The 18,042-nt window shown below is 40.5% G+C and overlaps 1 long non-coding RNA gene across 2 annotated transcripts in view; it reads left to right on the forward strand.

Moving 5' to 3' along the window:
* Positions 1 to 18,042, forward strand: part of LOC108710172 — a 76,276-nt gene that overhangs the window by 46,005 nt on the left and 12,229 nt on the right. The window contains exon 3 of one of the 2 annotated variants that reach the window (XR_005966407.1): positions 10,283 to 10,389. The exons of the other annotated variant lie outside the window; for it this stretch is intronic. This is a non-coding gene — a long non-coding RNA (uncharacterized LOC108710172). Of the gene's footprint in view, positions 1 to 10,282; positions 10,390 to 18,042 lie in introns of those variants that run through there. 2 annotated transcript variants of the gene reach the window in all.

The following is an 18,042-nucleotide window of genomic DNA, read 5'->3' on the forward strand; positions in this document are numbered from 1 at the left end:
ACAGAACTTTACAGGGCTGGGAATGTAACTCTGGGTATAGAATGGGAGCAGAACAATATAGGGCTGGGAATGTAACTCTGGGTATAGAACTGGGCAGAACAATACAGGGCTGGGGAATGAGTAAACCTCTGTGGTATAGAACTGGGACAGAACATACAGGGCTGGAAATCGTAACTCTGGGTATAGAACTGGGCAGAAATACAGGGCTGGGAATGTAACTCTGGTATAGAACTGGGACAGAACATACAGGGCTGGGAATGTAACTCTGGGTATAGAACTGGGGCAGAACATACAGGGCTGGGAATGTAACTCTGAGTATAGAACTGGGACAGAACATACAGGGCTGGGAATGTAACTCTGGGTATAGAACTGGGACAGAACATACAGGGCTGGGAATGTAACTCTGGGTATAGAACTGGGACAGAACATACAGGGCTGGGAATGTAACTCTCAGTGTCAGACTGGGATGCCAGGGGCCCACCAGAAAACCTTAGATCGTGGGCCCACTTTCCAAACTATTATTCCTTCTCTTCTCACTCTGTCTCTTTATTCTCCTAGTCTTTTATCTCAACATGTTATACTCTATTTTTCCATTATTAAGCCTCTTTTTCTTTATGGGAAAAATAATAGGCCAAATGATTAGAAGCAAGAGACCCACTGACACCTGGGCCCACCGGGAGTTTTCCTGGAATCCCTGTGGGCCAGTCTGACACTGGTAACTCTGGGCATAGAATTTGGGCAGAATATACAGAGCTCTCATATTGCTTTAACTAGAATCCTCTATTATCCTAGACTAATAGGGAATATGCTTCTTGCCTTCAGTTCTTCCAGCGCAGTGAGTTCCATATGTAACCCCGGTGTAGGGCAGCCATAGATTAGCTGTTGCAGGTGATGTATCCGGTGGGTTTGGTGAGAATATTACTGTTGGTGAGTCTTGATATGTTGACAGCCGCCTGCTGCTTTGTTCTGTTTTGCTTCCCCTTTGCTCCATTACTCTGCAAGTTTCTGGCTCCCTCCTCCCTTTAATTGAATTAGTGCATCCCAATCCTCTCAGCAAAGCCATCTCAATTATTGATTACTGGGGGTATTGACAGGGGCGTCTCAGAGGGGAGGTCTAAACCAAATGAATTCTCTTCAGTACAATAGCCAGCTGGGGGGAAACAAGCTGCTCTTCTCTAGCATTGACCCAATGGCTCTACAACTCCCAGGATCCTCAGGGAGGCCTTTTCATTATGCTCAGGGCCCAAGATAGGGAAGAGTCGGGGCCCCAAACAGCCCCGCATACCTCCCAACTGTCTCGTTTTTAGAGGGACAGTCCCTCTTTTGACAGCTCAACCTGCAGTCCCTCATTTGTACTGGAAAGTCACGTTTTTCTCTGCACTGAACAGCCAGAAATAGAAACAATGTTTCTAAATTAATTGGCTTTTGGCAGAGAGCCAAGAACAGCCACAGCAGAAGATCAGACACATTTGTAACAAGTCAAATGTATCTAGATAAGCAAATAAGGAATTGTAACAATATAAGATAACAGGTCCCTTGGGAAAGATAGACTCACAGCTTAAAGGGCAATTCACCTCACATCAACGCGTCAGGATGCTGACGACGGTTCAGAGAGAACCGAAACGCGTTGATGTGGGGTAGTCTGTAAAACTACAATAAAAACCTCTATTTCACGATACCCACGAGTGCTCCTAATTACCCTCAGAGGCAAATCTCCTCAAATAGGTTAAAGGGAAAACGGGCCACCATGTGATATCAGATAAGCATAATTGCAAATATATCATCTTACACTCTGCACTAAGGTTAACGTCTATCAAGAAAGCAATTAAACAAACAATACTCATTTAGACCCAATGGTGATAGTGTACCCAACTTTTTAATCCAAAAAGTCTCACGCTGTATTAATAAGCGTGAACGATCTCCACCTCGTTTGGGCATTCGTATACGATCAATTGCTATATATTTGAAGGTGGGTAACCTGTGTCCCACCTCCAAATGTGTTTAGCAACCGGTTTAGAAGTTTTTTGATCTCTATACGCTACATTGATGGCCGATCTATGTGCATCCATCCGGAGTCTCAGCGTTAAATCTGTCTTGCCGACATATGACAAACCACACGGACACATCACTAAATAGATGACGTGAGTTGTAATACACGTAATATGGTGGTGAATTTTATATCTATGGCCAGTATGTGGATGGACAAAAGAGGTACCTGGAGTACTATACTTTCATTATACTATATATATATATATATATATATATATATATATATATATATATATATATATATATATATATATATATATATATATATATAGTATAATGAAAGGACCCTCACTCCATATTCTCATGAACAAGTTGTGTTTTATTTAATGCATATATATATATATATATATATATATATATATGATCTAACAATTTATGTAATTAAATATTTATATCTACATCTATTGATCATCTATTTTTTTATTTACTTATCTCTCTTTATAGCTAACTGTCTGTCTATCTGTCTATCTATTCTCACCGTCATCTCTCTCTCTGTCACTCTGCCATCAACCACTGTCTTTTGTCTGTCTATACAGTATATATATATGTCTAAATCCATCATGTGTCTGTAGGTCTGTCTGTGTGTGTCTGTCGCCTGTGCTGTGGGTGTATGGGTGGGAATGATGTGCCGGGGTTCATGTGCAGAGCTGGGAGGCTGTTGCTGTAGCTCAGGGCACATGTCAGTTTGGTTTATACATGAATGTTGTGTATTGCTGCACACACAGCCCATACTGTATGGATCCTAAATGTCAGCACAGCCCACGGGGATGGCTAATATACTGAGCACGGAAATAACAGGAAAATTGGGAGTCAGCTTCTTCAGATTTTCTCTTCATTGAGGAATATTCACTTCTCTGAACAGAGAGCCCCCGGCACCGACCCTGCTGTCTCCACTCCAGGAGAAGTAACTCCCTGTGTGTGGGATGAGCTGCAAGAACTTTATTCACCAGCAGGAGGCGCTCTGGTTATGGGGAGCTGTTAGAGCACAGAGCAAACAGAATCCATGCACAAGATTTTTGGAATATATATCTGCAATAGAGATTTGTCAGCATATAGATAACCCCAATATACAGGGGGGGCTTATTATCAAGAGTATAGATGAACATTATACATCACATTATACAGAGTAGAACTGTTGTTATCAGGTATAGATACTCAGTCCCATTATACAGAGAGGGGAGATCATTATCAGGTATAGATACTCAGTCCCATTATACAGAGAGGGGATCATGATCAGGTATAGATACTCAGTCCCATTATACAGAGAGGGGAGATCATTTATCAGGTATAGATACTCAGTCCCATTATACAGAGAGGGGAGATCATTATCAGGTATAGATACTCAGTCCCATTATACAGAGAGGGAGATCATTATCAGGTATAGATACTCAGTCCCATTATACAGAGAGGGGAGATCATTATCAGGGTATAGATACTCAGTCCCATTATACAGAGAGGGGAGATCATTATCAGGTATAGATACTCAGTCCCATTATACAGAGAGGGAGATCATTATCAGGGTATAGATACTCGGTCCCATTATACAGAGAGGGAGATCATTATCAGGTATAGATACTCAGTCCCATTATACAGAGAGGGGAGATCATTATCAGGTATAGATACTCAGTCCCATTATACAGAGAGGGGAGATCATTATCAGGTATAGATACTCAGTCCCATTATACAGAGAGGGGAGATCATTATCAGGTATAGATACTCAGTCCCATTATACAGAGAGGGGAGATCATTATCAGGTATAGATACTCAGTCCCATTATACAAAGAGGGGAGATCATTATCAGGTATAGATACTCAGTCCCATTATACAGAGAGGGGAGATCATTATCAGTATAGATACTCAGTCCCATTATACAGAGAGGGAGATCATTATCAGGTATAGATACTCAGTCCCATTATACAGAGAGGGGAGATCATTATCAGGAATAGATACTCAGTCCCATTATACAGAGAGGGAGATCATTATCAGGTATGATACTCAGTCCCATTATACAGAGAGGGAGATCATTATCAGGTATAGATACTCAGTCCCATTATACAGAGAGGGGAGATCATTATCAGGTATAGATACTCAGTCCCATTATACAGAGAGGGAGATCATTATCAGGTATAGATACTCAGTCCCATTATACAGAGAGGGAGATCATTATCAGGTATAGATACTCAGTCACATTATACAGAGAGGAGAGATCATTATCAGGTATAGATACTCAGTCCCATTATACAGAGAGGGAGATCATTATCAGTATAGATACTCAGTCCCATTATACAGAGAGGGGAGATCATTATCAGGTATAGATACTCAGTCCCATTATACAGAGAGGGGAGATCATTATCAGGTATAAATACTCAGTCCCATTATACAGAGAGGGGAGATCATTATCAGGTATAGATACTCAGCCGCCTTTCTATTTTCTTGAGCGTATTTAACTAGAGTGGGAATGGAGCTGTACCAAGGAGAACACTCAAGGGATGAGTTTGGAGAATCCTAATCTTTTATTGCATCTTCTGCCTACCCCTAGTTCCGGACATGACTGTGATCTTGTCCAACTGTCTCCATCTTGACCTTCTGTCTCCATTTTGTTCTACTCTTGCCATTTTTCACTATTGTTACCATCTCTCCCTACTGTCTCCATCTTGTCTTTACTGTTGCCATCTTGCCTCACTATCTTCATTATATCATATTGTTGCCATCTTGCCCTAATATCGCCATCTTTTTTACTGTTGCCATTTTGCCCTACTGTCTCCATATTGTCTTACTGTTACCTCCTTGTTACCATCTAATACTGCTGTATGTATTACTGTAATGCTGCCATTTTACTCTACTCTCTCCATCTTACCCTGCTGCTGCCATCTTGCCTTGTCATAATCTTATTTCCCAGTTTTTCTACCTGGCAGGGGACTACTATATGCAGGACAGTCATATGTCAATAGGTCCACCCCAAAAACTACTCAGTATATGTCAAGGGGAAAGAGGCATTACATTGGCAGAGTAACAACAGGACTCCAAATTACTACCATGCCTTATGGAGGGTGCTTCGCCCAAGAGATTTTTGCATTATGGAAAAATGTTTAATTCTAAGCAGCTTGCCAATATAAAGTCATTATATAGGTTTACTGGTTTATAAATGTCATTGCTGTGAAACCAGCAGAATATAAACAGCCCGCCAGATATAAACAACTTTAAAACCTCTGAGATCTCCTAATAAATGAGTTCCTTACATTTGAAATTGGATTTGATTATTTGGGTGGAAATATCCATTTAAAGCTGCTGAATTCTCTATACCAGTGATCCCCAACCAGTAGTTTGTGAGCAACATGTTGCTCCCCAACCCCTTTCATGTTGCTCACAGTGGCCTCAAAGCAGATGCTTATATTTCAATTCGAGGGTTACAGGCAAGTTTTGGTTGTATAAAAACCATGTGTACTGCCAAACAGAGTCTCCTATAGGCTGCCAGTCCACATAGGGGCTACCAATAGCCAATCACAGCCCTTATTTGGCAGCTCAGGAACGTATTTCTTGCTTGTGTTGCTCCCCAACTCTTTTTAAAATAGAATGTGGCTCATGGGTGATAAAGGTTGGGGACCCCTCTATATATACAGAGATGAGACCTCACTGAGTAGTGGCACATTCAAGCATTGGCTGTGGCTGGCACTTTAGTGGTTAATACATGAATTTTCCCAGCAAGAATGACTTATGGGGCTATTGATTATGGGGTTTTTCCTTTTCTTTCTCCTTTTTTAGTGAATGGATTTTTTTCTTTTTTTCCTTAGTTCTCTTGGGGGCAGCAGCGAGGAGAGGGGGAAGGAAGCATGTCAGATACATTATATATTTATTGATACAGTAATGTGCATTCACTTGGGCTCAAGCTGATAAGTAAAAAGCCCTTGTCACATGTAATGTACAGTCTATGAATCATCCCAGCCCCGAGCTGAATTCAATGTTTCCATACAAATTGCCTGAAAGCTTTTCTGTGTCAGCTGCTGAGCGAGCACAAAGCTTGGGGGGCACATGGCTTCCACCTATTTTGCTTTAAAGGGAAACTATACCCTATGTACTGTATATTTATTTTTAGCCTGTATTCTTCTTTTGACAAGGAATGCTTATGGCATTGGTGTTTAGACATTGGGGTTCCCTATGACATTTTTGTGCCCCCCTGCCCTTACCTTATAAGAAGGTTACAGATATATGAAGACATTGTTGTATGCAGGTTTGGAAGCAGCGCAGGCACCTGCCTAGGGCACACCCATTTGTGCAAAGTGAGGGGGTGCAAACAGGGACATGTTTATTGATAGGCAGCTGATGGTCTGTGCCTAGGGCAGCAGCTTTTGATGGGTGACCCTTGGGTACTATATCATTGAATAAATCAAATTTTAAGAAAAATACCCCTCAGCTGAGGGGGTGGAGGTATAGTGAAGGTATGAAGAAAAAGCAGATACGACATGAAAAAATTACAAAAAATGTTACAAAAAATATACAAAATGTTAATTATACAATAAATATCTTAAAAAACAATATCTGAACATGAATAATAGCAGCAGAGAATGCACAAAATATAAGTAAAAATACACGTGTACGTGATCAATCAGAAGAGTTTTATATATATATATATATTTATATATCCTTAAGTCATGCTAGAAAACTATACTATACTATAAAAATCTTCTGATTAATATTTATTGTATAATTCTCCACATTTGTATGTTCTTTGTATATTTTTTGTAAGTTTTTTTAAATGTTTTCATGTTGTTTTGTAGAGATATATAAGAGCTGCTGTCTCTTTAAGGATTGTTTTGTTTTCTTTTCATTTTCTTCACGGGATCAAAAATACAAAGTTGAACGGTCTAATGCTGATGAATTAAAGCTTTATTTTTTACCAAACATTAAAAGTGCGTAATGTCCATTACTACTGACGCGTTTCGTTCCCTTTGGCACTTCCTCAGTAAATTCTTCTTACCTTTATTTTGATTGGTTGTCCTCTGTATAAATGCTCATATGCTTGGCTGGCATCAGAGCCCATGACTAAGTGCCCCAGGTGGGTGCGAAATGTGTAGGGTGGATAGAGATGCAAATATACATTATTTAACTTTTTATACAAAAAGTTGTTAACTAATTTTCTCTGGTCCTGTGGATCCGGTTGGCCCTGCTTCTTCTTCATACCTTTGCCGTACCGCTCCCTAAAGCTGGGGGTCTGGGGCTGGTGCACCCGGACCGCATTTACTATTTGGTGAGTCATTTACAATTTATTCTGGGGCACCTTGTTTTTTCCAAATTAGTGGAGGTATAGTGCCCTCTGTGCTGATAACAGGAAGTGACACATCCCAGAAGCGGCTGCACGTGACATCACTTCCAGTGTCGGACTGGGCTGTTTGGTGGCACGCCAGGGGTGGTTCACTTTTAACTTTTAGTATGTTATAGAATGGCTAATTCTAAGCAACTTTTTAATTGACTTTCATTATTTGTTTTTTATAGTTTTTGAATTATTCGCCTTCTTCTTCTGACTGTTTCCAGCTCTCAAATCGGGGTCACTGACCCTATATTTAAGACAAATTCTCTGTAAGGCTACAAATGTATTATTATTGCTTCTTTTTATAACTCGCCTTTCTATTTAGGCCTCTCCTATTCATAATCCAGTCTATTATTCAAATCAATGCATGGTTGCTAGGGTAATTTGGACCCTAGCAACTAGATTGCTGAAATTGCAAAGTGGAGAGCTGCTGAATAAAAAACTAAATAACATTCCCTCAAACCTCTGATATATGCTGGAGATGCCTAGAGACAAAGGGCACCATGCTACACATGCCCTTTAATAAAGACATATTGTGATCAAATAATTACTGTCTGAAGAAATTCTAAACTGTACCTTAGATAGACATCCGGCATACTACTTGTTATTCCGTGTGGAGAACCTATCTCAAATTCCCTAGAACCATATCTATTTAATGCTGCAAAATATCTCATTCCTTTACATTGGAAATCCGGTACCAACAAAAGACTGGTTCGCAAAGATGGAGGAGCTCTATGTTTTCGATAGGGATGCACCGGTTCGGGATTCAGAAAGGATTCGGCCTTTTTCAGTAGGATTCGGATTCGGCCGAATCCTTCTGCCCAGCGAACCGAATCCGAATCCTAATTTGCATATGCAAATTAGGGACGGGGAGGGAAATTGCATGACTTTTTGTAAAAAAACAAGGAAGTAAAAATATTTTCCCCTTCCCACCCCTAATTTGCATATGCAAATTAGGGTTCGGATTCAGTTTGGTATTCGGCCGAATCTTTAGGAAAGGATTCGGGGGTTCAGCCGAATCCAAAATAGTGGATTCAGTGCATCCCTAGTTTTCGAGGAACTCTCAATGGGCACAGAAGAACAAAACACCATTTTTACTGCCATTTGGGGGAGATGGTTAGAATTTAAAGAAACAGATCAGTATTAATCGCTCTTATAAATCTCCTGTCTTCCCCCCCTCAAGAAAACAGAGGGGTTTTTTCTCTTTCTCTTTTTCCTCCCCTGGAGGACCCCTAATTAAGTTTTTTTTTTTTAAAAAAAAAGGAGAAATGGCAGCAGTATAAGTGACAGCTATCTCTATAATGAATTTCCAGATAATAGGTCCCATATCTATGCATTGTTGTGTGATGATATCCTACTATATATATAAGAATGATGCAAATTAGGAAAAAAACCTGCCCTGCTTTGCGTTAGGGGTGAATAAAGTGCACAGGATGTAACAGGATTGATCGAAACACAATCAATCAGCAAGATAATCAGTAGGAAACACAGGATTTCCTCCTTCCTTAAATACAACACAGTCAGCTCAATGGGAGGTGTACAGTACAGACTATGTGTATGGGCACGAACACAGTCACGCACAAACAGATTACTCAGCCAGCCAGGCCCTCTCAAACGGAATAACCATCCCAAACTTTTTCACACATTAAACACTGGAATTATCATATAAAACTTTTATTGTTGGTAAGAAATGTCTATAATGCACACAAGGAGCATGTGGGCAACGTGCTCTCACTCTTTTCTCTCTTGCCAACTGCAGTTTAACAGCACGACATTGCTGGGGGTTGGAGTGCAAAGAGAATTTAACAGCCATGATATAAATATCCCGCGGTGGGGCACTTGCCTTATGTTCTTCTCCTTCGCACATCCCAGCCAACATGGCCAAATGTTACAAGCCCACCCACTCACATTTGACTTTTGTTGTAAATATATCCATAAAGCAGATTTTTCTTCTTGGCAAGATCTTTCACCGTGCACTTTCCTTGATGTTGTGAGAATCTTCATGTCATTCTCTCCTGAAGATCAATCAATGACAGGAAGGCTCTGCAGAACTGACCATCTGCTCTGCTTGTCGCAGCTAGGAATCACGTTCCTCCAGAGACTCAGTTGGAGCTGCTTCCGTATCAAGCTTAGTTTGTAGTCTATAACTAAGGACTGCTAGCCCCATATTGTTATGGTTGGATGTGCCGATTGGGAAACCAGGCCATCCCCAGTTGGGCTCTAAATTCTATGCCAGCACTTTGCTTCTCTTGACTAAAGGTAGCCATACATGGATAGATCCGCTCGTTTGGCGATGTCGCCACACGAGCGGATCTCCCTCCGATATGCACACCTTGAGGTGGGCAATATCGGGCAGATCCGATCATGGGCCCTAGGGCCCAACGATCGGATCCTAGCATTCGGTAAACGGGCGGTCGGATCGCGGGACCGCATCAACGAACAGATGCGGCCGCGATCCGACGGGATTTTCTGTCCCATCCGATCGAGATCTGGCCGACTTTCGGCCAGATCTCGATCGGGGAAGCCCGTCAGGGGCCCCCATACATGGGCCAATAAGCTGCCGACACAGTCTGTAGGCAGCTTTTATCGGCCCGTGTATGGCCACCTTAAGTCTGCTGTAGACCTTTCAAAACTGAATCTCCTGTCCAATCACCATGTGATGTCAGGAAGCAGAGATGTGGAGTTTATACCTTTTGTATTCAAACACCTTTTTATTAACACTGTTCCATCAAGGACCGCCTTTACCATTTCTTTTTAATTTTTTAATGATATCTGATATCTAAAGAGGGGTAGAAAGTATTGTATACTTGGATGTCGGTGGACCACCAGAAAACCATAGATTATAAATTCATTCTCCAAACTATTTGTACTCGTCTCCTACTACAATGTATCCTTCCATCTGTTTTTCTTTTTTTCACACATATATAGGAAACAACAATGAAACAGACCGAAAAGCAGCAGAAGGGCCCACCAACACTTGGGCCACCAGGAGTTTTCCTGAAGAGAACACCTTAGTAGAATACAGAGAAAAAGGAGAACTAAATCGTAACTAAAGAAGTAGCTAGAAATGTTGTACATGATGTTTTGTGCTTCTGTGCCAGCCCAAGGCAACCACAGCCCTTTAGCAGTAAAGATCTCTGTCTCCAAAGATGCCCCAGTAGCTCCCCATCTTCTTTTCTGCTGATTCACTGCACATGCTCTGTGCTGCTGTCACTTACTGAGCTTAGGGACCCACTCACAATATACAGTACACATAGAATAGAAATGTCACAATATAAGGCTGATTAGTAATTAATACAGATAATTACTACATGGCAGCACAGAAACCAGTGCAATTAGCATCAGAATTTAATAATCAGCAAACCTGTAGCATCAGCTTATATTACAGCCAGGGAAGCTCATTTTCTGCTGGATAATTAGTGACGAGCCCTAAGCTTCGCTTCTCAACAGCCAATCAGAGCCCACTGAGCATGTGAGTGTCACAGACACTTTCCAAGATGGTGACCCCCTGTGACAAGTTTAAGTTTGAAGACAAGTTCTGCATATATTTGATTTATGTTGTATAAATCATAATGTTCCAAGAATATCTAACAGTAAATACCCCCTAATCTCACTCTAACTGTCTATGAGACTTTGCTTCCAGGAATATCTAGTAATGCATAAACTTTCTCCCCAAATCTCATTCAAGTGACCTTCAGACTGGGCCCCCAGTCACTGCTTATAACCATTATTGGGGGACAGAGCGATACATCACAATTTGGAATCCTCTGTTTTAAATAAAAAGAGCCACCGAATGCTGTAACACTGTGATTCGTGTAGGGAACATTGACAATGTATGGTGACACAACACAATTTTGTAGATGCGTGGAAATTAATCATTAAATGATTACAGAGGAACAGATTGAAAGCCTTAATAATAATAATGATAATTATCACCTAGTATATATTCATTCATTGTTACAGACATATGATACTCTAGCAAATGCATTCTGTTCATGCTAACTGCATCGCCATTGCTATCATTATACAGACCCATAGTGCATTATAACCCCACCCCATGCTGCCCCTTCAAACATGGGGAGGATTTGGACATACTTGTGTTTGGTTTGACCAAGTGAAATAACTAGAAGTTTTTTTTACATACAAAGACAGTGTTATCCTTTTTCTATATAGAATTAGTAATTTAATAGGTATTTAGTTCAGGTTCTAAATACAGTGTTAGTGCCCCTTATATGAAAAGGACTATATGTGTAGGTTAAAATGACATTGGTATAGGAGTGCCAGTTAATTTTCCATTTAATATAAAATCCTAGGGTGAAGAGTCTATGGTTGTAGTGTATTTGTCTGTGACTTTATCACTGGAGTGATATAGAGGGTGCTGTGTTGCACCTTCAGCAGTTTCTCTCCAGTGCCTGTTCTGCTATGTCTCTCTCTCTCTCACTCTCTTTCTTGTACAGCAATGGTTGGCTAAACCGGAAAAGGTCAGCTGACATAGTAGTACAACCATATTGGCCTTTGAGACATGAAATTCATATTGAAGATGGCTTAGTCATGATAGGCGACAAATTCATCATTCCTAAAAGCTGACGGCCACATATGATTGAAAGACTGCATGTAGCACACCAAGGGATCTAGAGATCTAAAGCGCAAGCTCGAATGCTCATGTACTGGCCAAATATGGGAAAAGATATTGAGCTAGGAGTAAGCACCTGCAATGCATGCCAAGAAATGCTGCCCAGCAATATGAAAGAACCACTGCTTACCCATGAAATACCCAGCATGACATGGACTAAGCTTGCTGCAGATATATTTGACCTCTATGGACATTCATATCTACTTGTGATTGATTACTTTTCAAAATACTCAGACTGTCAGACAAATCAGCACACTCAGTTATTGCACGACTAAAAGCTATCTTTGCAAGACATGGCATACACAGGAACTAGTTTCTGACCATGTACCATTTGCAAGTCATGAAATGATTACTTTTGCTAATACATGGGACTTTAAACTTACGTTCTCAAGCCCAGGCTATCCCCAGTCTAATGGCATGGCTGAACGGGCAGTCCAGACTGTTAAAAAGACTTTCGTTAAAGCTGCTCAAACTGGGCTTGATCCACACTTAGCACTACTGAGCTTGAGAAACACTCCAGTGACAGGCATGAAATATAGCCCAGCACAGTTGTTAATGGGTCATGTGTTGTGATCCAATTTGCCAGCCTCAGCTTCTGTGTTAAAACCAAAAATTCCAAAGAATGCCTACTCTCATTTACAAAGGTACCACGCTAACCAAAAGAGATACTATGACTGCAGAGCCAGGCCTCTCACTCCTTTTCAGAGGGGAGACAGAGTAAGAATGGAAACAACACAGGGCTGGCAGCCAGCAAGTGTACAAAACGTAAGAGATGAACCCAGGTCTTATGACATAGTAACACCTCAAGGAAAACGCTACAGGAGAAATAGAAAACACCTTAGGCCAGACAAAATACCTGTGCAGCAAGATACTGGTCCAGAGATATATGGAAACATTGAGACCAATGACACACAGGGAGATCAGGTCCAACAAGCTGCAACATGTCCACAGCAAGAACCAACAGAGGATCATTCTGAACCCAGTACAGAAGATTCTGCTGAGCCCCATCATATCACAGTCACAAAAAGTGGACGGATAGTAAGGGCACCCAGCCGCTATAAAGACTTTGTTTAAGATTAATGTTTGCAATTATTCTATTGTTATACTTTTCTTTCAAAGAAGGGAGATGTAGTGTATTTGTCTGTGACTTTACCACTGGAGTAATATAGAGGGCGCTGTGTTGCACCTTCAGCAGTTTCTCTCCAGTGCCTGTTCTGCTATGTCTCTCTTTCTCTCACTCTCTTTCTTGTACAGCATGGTTGGACCCTGATGTTTGGTGTTAAGTTATATGTTCATTACTGAATAAAGTTGCTGTTAATGTGCCACCTGTTTCTGGAGCCTTAGTATCACATACAGAACACTGAAAGGCTGACCAGTGAACACAACAATGGTAGAGGAGGTAAAAGAGTCGTAGAACAGTCTAAGGTAGAGGAGGTAGAAGAATCTAAGGTAGAGGAGGTATAAAGGTCTTAGAAGAGTCTAAGGTAGAGAAGGTAGAAGAGACATAGAAGATTCTTAGGTAGAGGAGGTAGAATAGTCATGGAAGAGTCTAAGGTTGAGGAAGTAAAAGAGTAATAGAATAGTCTAAGATAGAGGAGGTAGAAGAGTCATAGAAGAGTCTAAAGTAGAGGAGGTAAAGTAGTCTTAGGTAGAAGAGTCTAAAGTAGAGATGGTAGAAGAGTCGTAGAAGAGTATAAGGTAGAGGAGGTAGAAGAGTCTAAGGTAGAGATGGTAGAAGAGTCATAAGAGTCTACGGTAGAGGAGGTAGAAAAGTCTAACGTAGAGATTGTCGAAGGGTTGTAGAAAAGTTGTAGAAATGTCTAAGGTAAAGAAGGTAGAAGAGTCATAGAAGAGTCTATGGCAGAGTAGGTAGAAGAGTCTATCATGATCATTTGTTACTGCCTTTGTTTTGTTTCTAACCGGGTCTGCCAGTTCAGTATTTAGGGTTCCCTTATAAACCATTTTCTTCCTATAGTGTTTGAGTATAGCTAGAGGTTCCTGAACACCATCTCATCTGTTTGCTTTTGGCTTCTGGTTTCTGTTACTAACATTGACCTGTATACTGTCTACAACCTGCATGTTCTTTTTCTGCTGATCTGCAATTATTATTATTTTTTTTTTAGTTTGAGCTGACGTTTTCTGCCTCTCAGCAGACAGGTTGTACATGTCAATCTCTATAGGTGATGTCAGCGGCCATCTGCAGAGATTGCTGAAGAGGGTACATTTCTCTTTTAAAATCTTGTCCATTCCATTTCCATCTGGCATCCTTGGGTAAAAGCTTGTTGGGTATATTTTTAGAGATCTGATTAATCGGATTATGTATGTGGTTGTTTAAAGTGATTAAAAAACAAAACTGCATTGACAAGGTTTTTCTGCTTCTACGTTACTACTGCCAAAGCTGTTAGACCTTCATATAGCAGCTCTTATGGCATATATAATAACTAGTAGAAGTGAGGATGACATTTTTCTTCTGTGTAGACTCGCCCCATTGATAGGATAGGGTTCCCCATTGCCTGGTTGTTAATAGTTCTACATACATTTTGCAAAACACATTCTTTGCTGTTGTTGCTTAAACAACAGCCTGGACTTTTCAAGCGTTGAAGGCTCTGGTCAGGCAGAAAAAGCTTTTAAGTTCTTAATTCTTCTTTCACATGGCTTAGTTCTCCAAGCGTCTCAACAAATAGCCTCCTTGATATGCATTTGTTGATGATCGATGTGTTGGCGGAATGAATCTCTGACAAGTCTGTGTGGGTAGCTGCACCGGGATATTAATAGTCATTCAAGCTTTCCCTTTTCTGATGCAAGTTCCCTCACCTGTGACCTTTCAGGTTGGCTCTCCGAGCACCACCATCATGCAGAGACCTTCTCTTTCAGAGATTAACAACATCCTTCATATCGTTTTCTCCATCACTGGTTTGTTTGATGTGTGCGTCCCTATGTGTGTGTCCCTGTGGCACCTATTTTACTTCGATTTGGATCTAAGCAGCCATTTTCTTCATTCGTATATTCTTCTTCTGGTGGGACATGCTCCAGATCATTACTGGGGTTAATTAATCACTTAATGAAAACACTGGTCTTGTCTTGCCAAATCACTTTGCATTTTGCAGTTGTTACAAACACAAATGAGTAAAAACACAACCATAATAGTGAAGACAGACAAATATAATGAAATTATGAAGCCAAAACTGACTTCTGTGAATGTTCCTCATTGGGTTCTGATATCCTGAATTTGATCATAATGATTTATTTTCCTGGAGCAATGGCCAATGTGTTAGTTCATATCAGCGTAATGCTCCTGTTCGATTAGGGACTGCATTTCAAGTCGCAACTAATGAACTAATGATGTTTATTACTTTTGGCGAGGAACTTGTAGACAACCTTGTATCCTAGAACATTTGCTACATGCTTTGAGGGAAGAGTATGAAGAGAGATGGCATCGCTTTGTTGCTGATATAGTATGGGCACGGGCAGGTATCTTTTTTCTCATTCTTCAGTTGCCATTTCTGAAGTCCAAAAGGACAGTACCTTCTATGGCCCAGAACAATAGGTCCAAGAATTAAGAGTAAAGGCCAGGAATTGCATGGAGTAAATACTAGAGGAGAACTTTCAGGCTTGCTTCCATTGTAACTTCCAGGCTTGCTTCCATTGTAACTTCCAGGCTTGCTTCCATTGTAACTTCCAGGCTTGCTTCCATTGTTCACCAAAGACCAGGTTCTGGTGCAAAATACTCAAGGACAAAGGGACCCTAAGTTAGTTGGGTTACCTTTGCCTTATGTAGGTATTAAGCTGGTCTAACAAGGACAATTCATTAATGTATTGTGGAACAAACCATATTTTGACATCCCAGTGTAACTGAAATACAGGATCAAATATAAAACGAAAATATGTCACTACAGTAGATATAAGGATAAGTAAATCATGATGTGAAGCCCAGCAACATGCATTTATTAGAAGTCCCTACATTGCAATGACAACAGTTTCTAAACGTCCCCCCTGATTTTTCACAAGATCCAGTAACCTTCATTCTAGGATTAATGTTCTGTATGGAGTAAGCAAAGATTGATATGGAAATTCTTACAGTCTGGTTATATGTCCTTTATGTAGGGATGGAGGTAACAGGACTGGTGGGAAGGTCCATCACTAGTAGGAACATCTGCCTTGTGGCCCAACAGATTATTACTGTTATTATTCTATCCGGTTTCAGATATTAGCAAGGGAATTGGGGGAGCCAGAGAAGGGCCATAGAACTAGAGATCCACTAAATGTTTCCCACTAACGCTGTGATACAATGTGTTAGAGAGCCATTAAAGGATGGAAAATATTCAGTGCCCTTTTTGAATTTTCCATGTGTTATAACTCTTTTTTTTTTTTGCTTTCAATGCCATGGTGAAACTTATAAGCACTTACAAGAGATGAGCGCATAATATTTGTTGTTTATTCAAGTTCTATTCTCTGACTCCCCCAATCCCCTTGCTTATATCTGAAGCCCCCTAGAATAATAACAGTAATAATCTGTTGAAGAATGGGTCGATTTTTATGTGGATTTTTTGTTGCATCAAATCATTTTGCAGATGATTATAAATATCTTTGTATCTGGTACGAGCAGTGTATTATTATTCAGCCACTCTCATCATTCTGTCCTTGCTCCGTTCCCATCAACTTTCACATCCTCACAACAAATTACATAATAAGCTTTTATTTTTGAAAGATTGAGAATTAGACTTGCCATGTACCTGATAATGATCTCCCCTCTCTGTATAATGGGACTGAGTATCTATACCTGATAATGATCTCCCCTCTCTGTATAATGGGACTGAGTATCTATACCTGATAATGATCTCCCCTCTCTGTATAATAGGACTGAGTATTTATACCTGATAATGATCTCCCCTCTCTGTATAATGGGACTGAGTATCTATACCTGATAATGATCTCCCCTCTCTGTATAATGGGACTGAGTATCTATACCTGATAATGATCTCCCCTCTCTGTATAATGGGACTGAGTATCTATACCTGATAATGATCTCCCCTCTCTGTATAATGGGACTGAGTATCTATACCTGATAATGATCTCCCCTCTTTGTATAATGGGACTGAGTATCTATACCTGATAATGATCTCCCCTCTCTGTATAATGGGACTGAGTATCTATATCTGATAATAATCTCCCCTCTCTGTATAATGGGACTGAGTATCTATACCTGATAATGATCTCCCCTCTCTGTATAATGGGACTGAGTATCTATACCTGATAATGATCTCCTCTCTCTGTATAATGGGACTGAGTATCTATACCTGATAATGATCTCCCCTCTCTGTATAATGGGACTGAGTATCTATACCCTGATAATCCCCCCCCCTCTGTATAATGGGATTGAGTATCTATACCTGATAATGATCTCCCTCTCTGTATAATGGGACTGAGTATCTATACCCTGATAATGATCTCCCTCTCTGTATAATGGGACTGAGTATCTATACCTGATAATGATCTCCCCCTCTCTGTATAATGGGACTGAATATCTATACCCTGATAATCCCCCCCCTCTCTGTATAATGTGACTGAGTATCTATAACTGATAATGATCTCCCCTCTCTGTATAATGGGACTGAGTATCTATACCTGATAATGATTTCCCCTCTCTGTATAATGGGACTGAGTATTTATATCTGATAATGATCTCCCCTCTCTGTATAATGGGACTGAGTATCTATACCTGATAATGATCTCCCCTCTCTGTATAATGGGACTGAGTATCTATACCTGATAATGATCTCCCCTCTCTGTATAATGGGACTGAGTATCTATACCTGATAATGATCTCTCCTCTCTGTATAATGGGACTGAGTATCTATACCTGATAATGATCTCCCCTCTCCGTATAATGGGACTGAGTATGTATACCTGATAATAATCTCCCCTCTCCGTATAATGGGACTGAGTATGTATACAGGGCTAATAAACACACTGCCAGGGATAATAATGATAAGTAGCAGGGAAGTTGCTATAAAGCCATAGGATGTAAAGGGATTTGTTTATGAGATAAGTCACA

Source organism: Xenopus laevis, chromosome 3L (genome assembly GCF_017654675.1).
Source record: "Xenopus laevis strain J_2021 chromosome 3L, Xenopus_laevis_v10.1, whole genome shotgun sequence".
NCBI classification, from domain to species: domain Eukaryota; kingdom Metazoa; phylum Chordata; class Amphibia; order Anura; family Pipidae; genus Xenopus; species Xenopus laevis.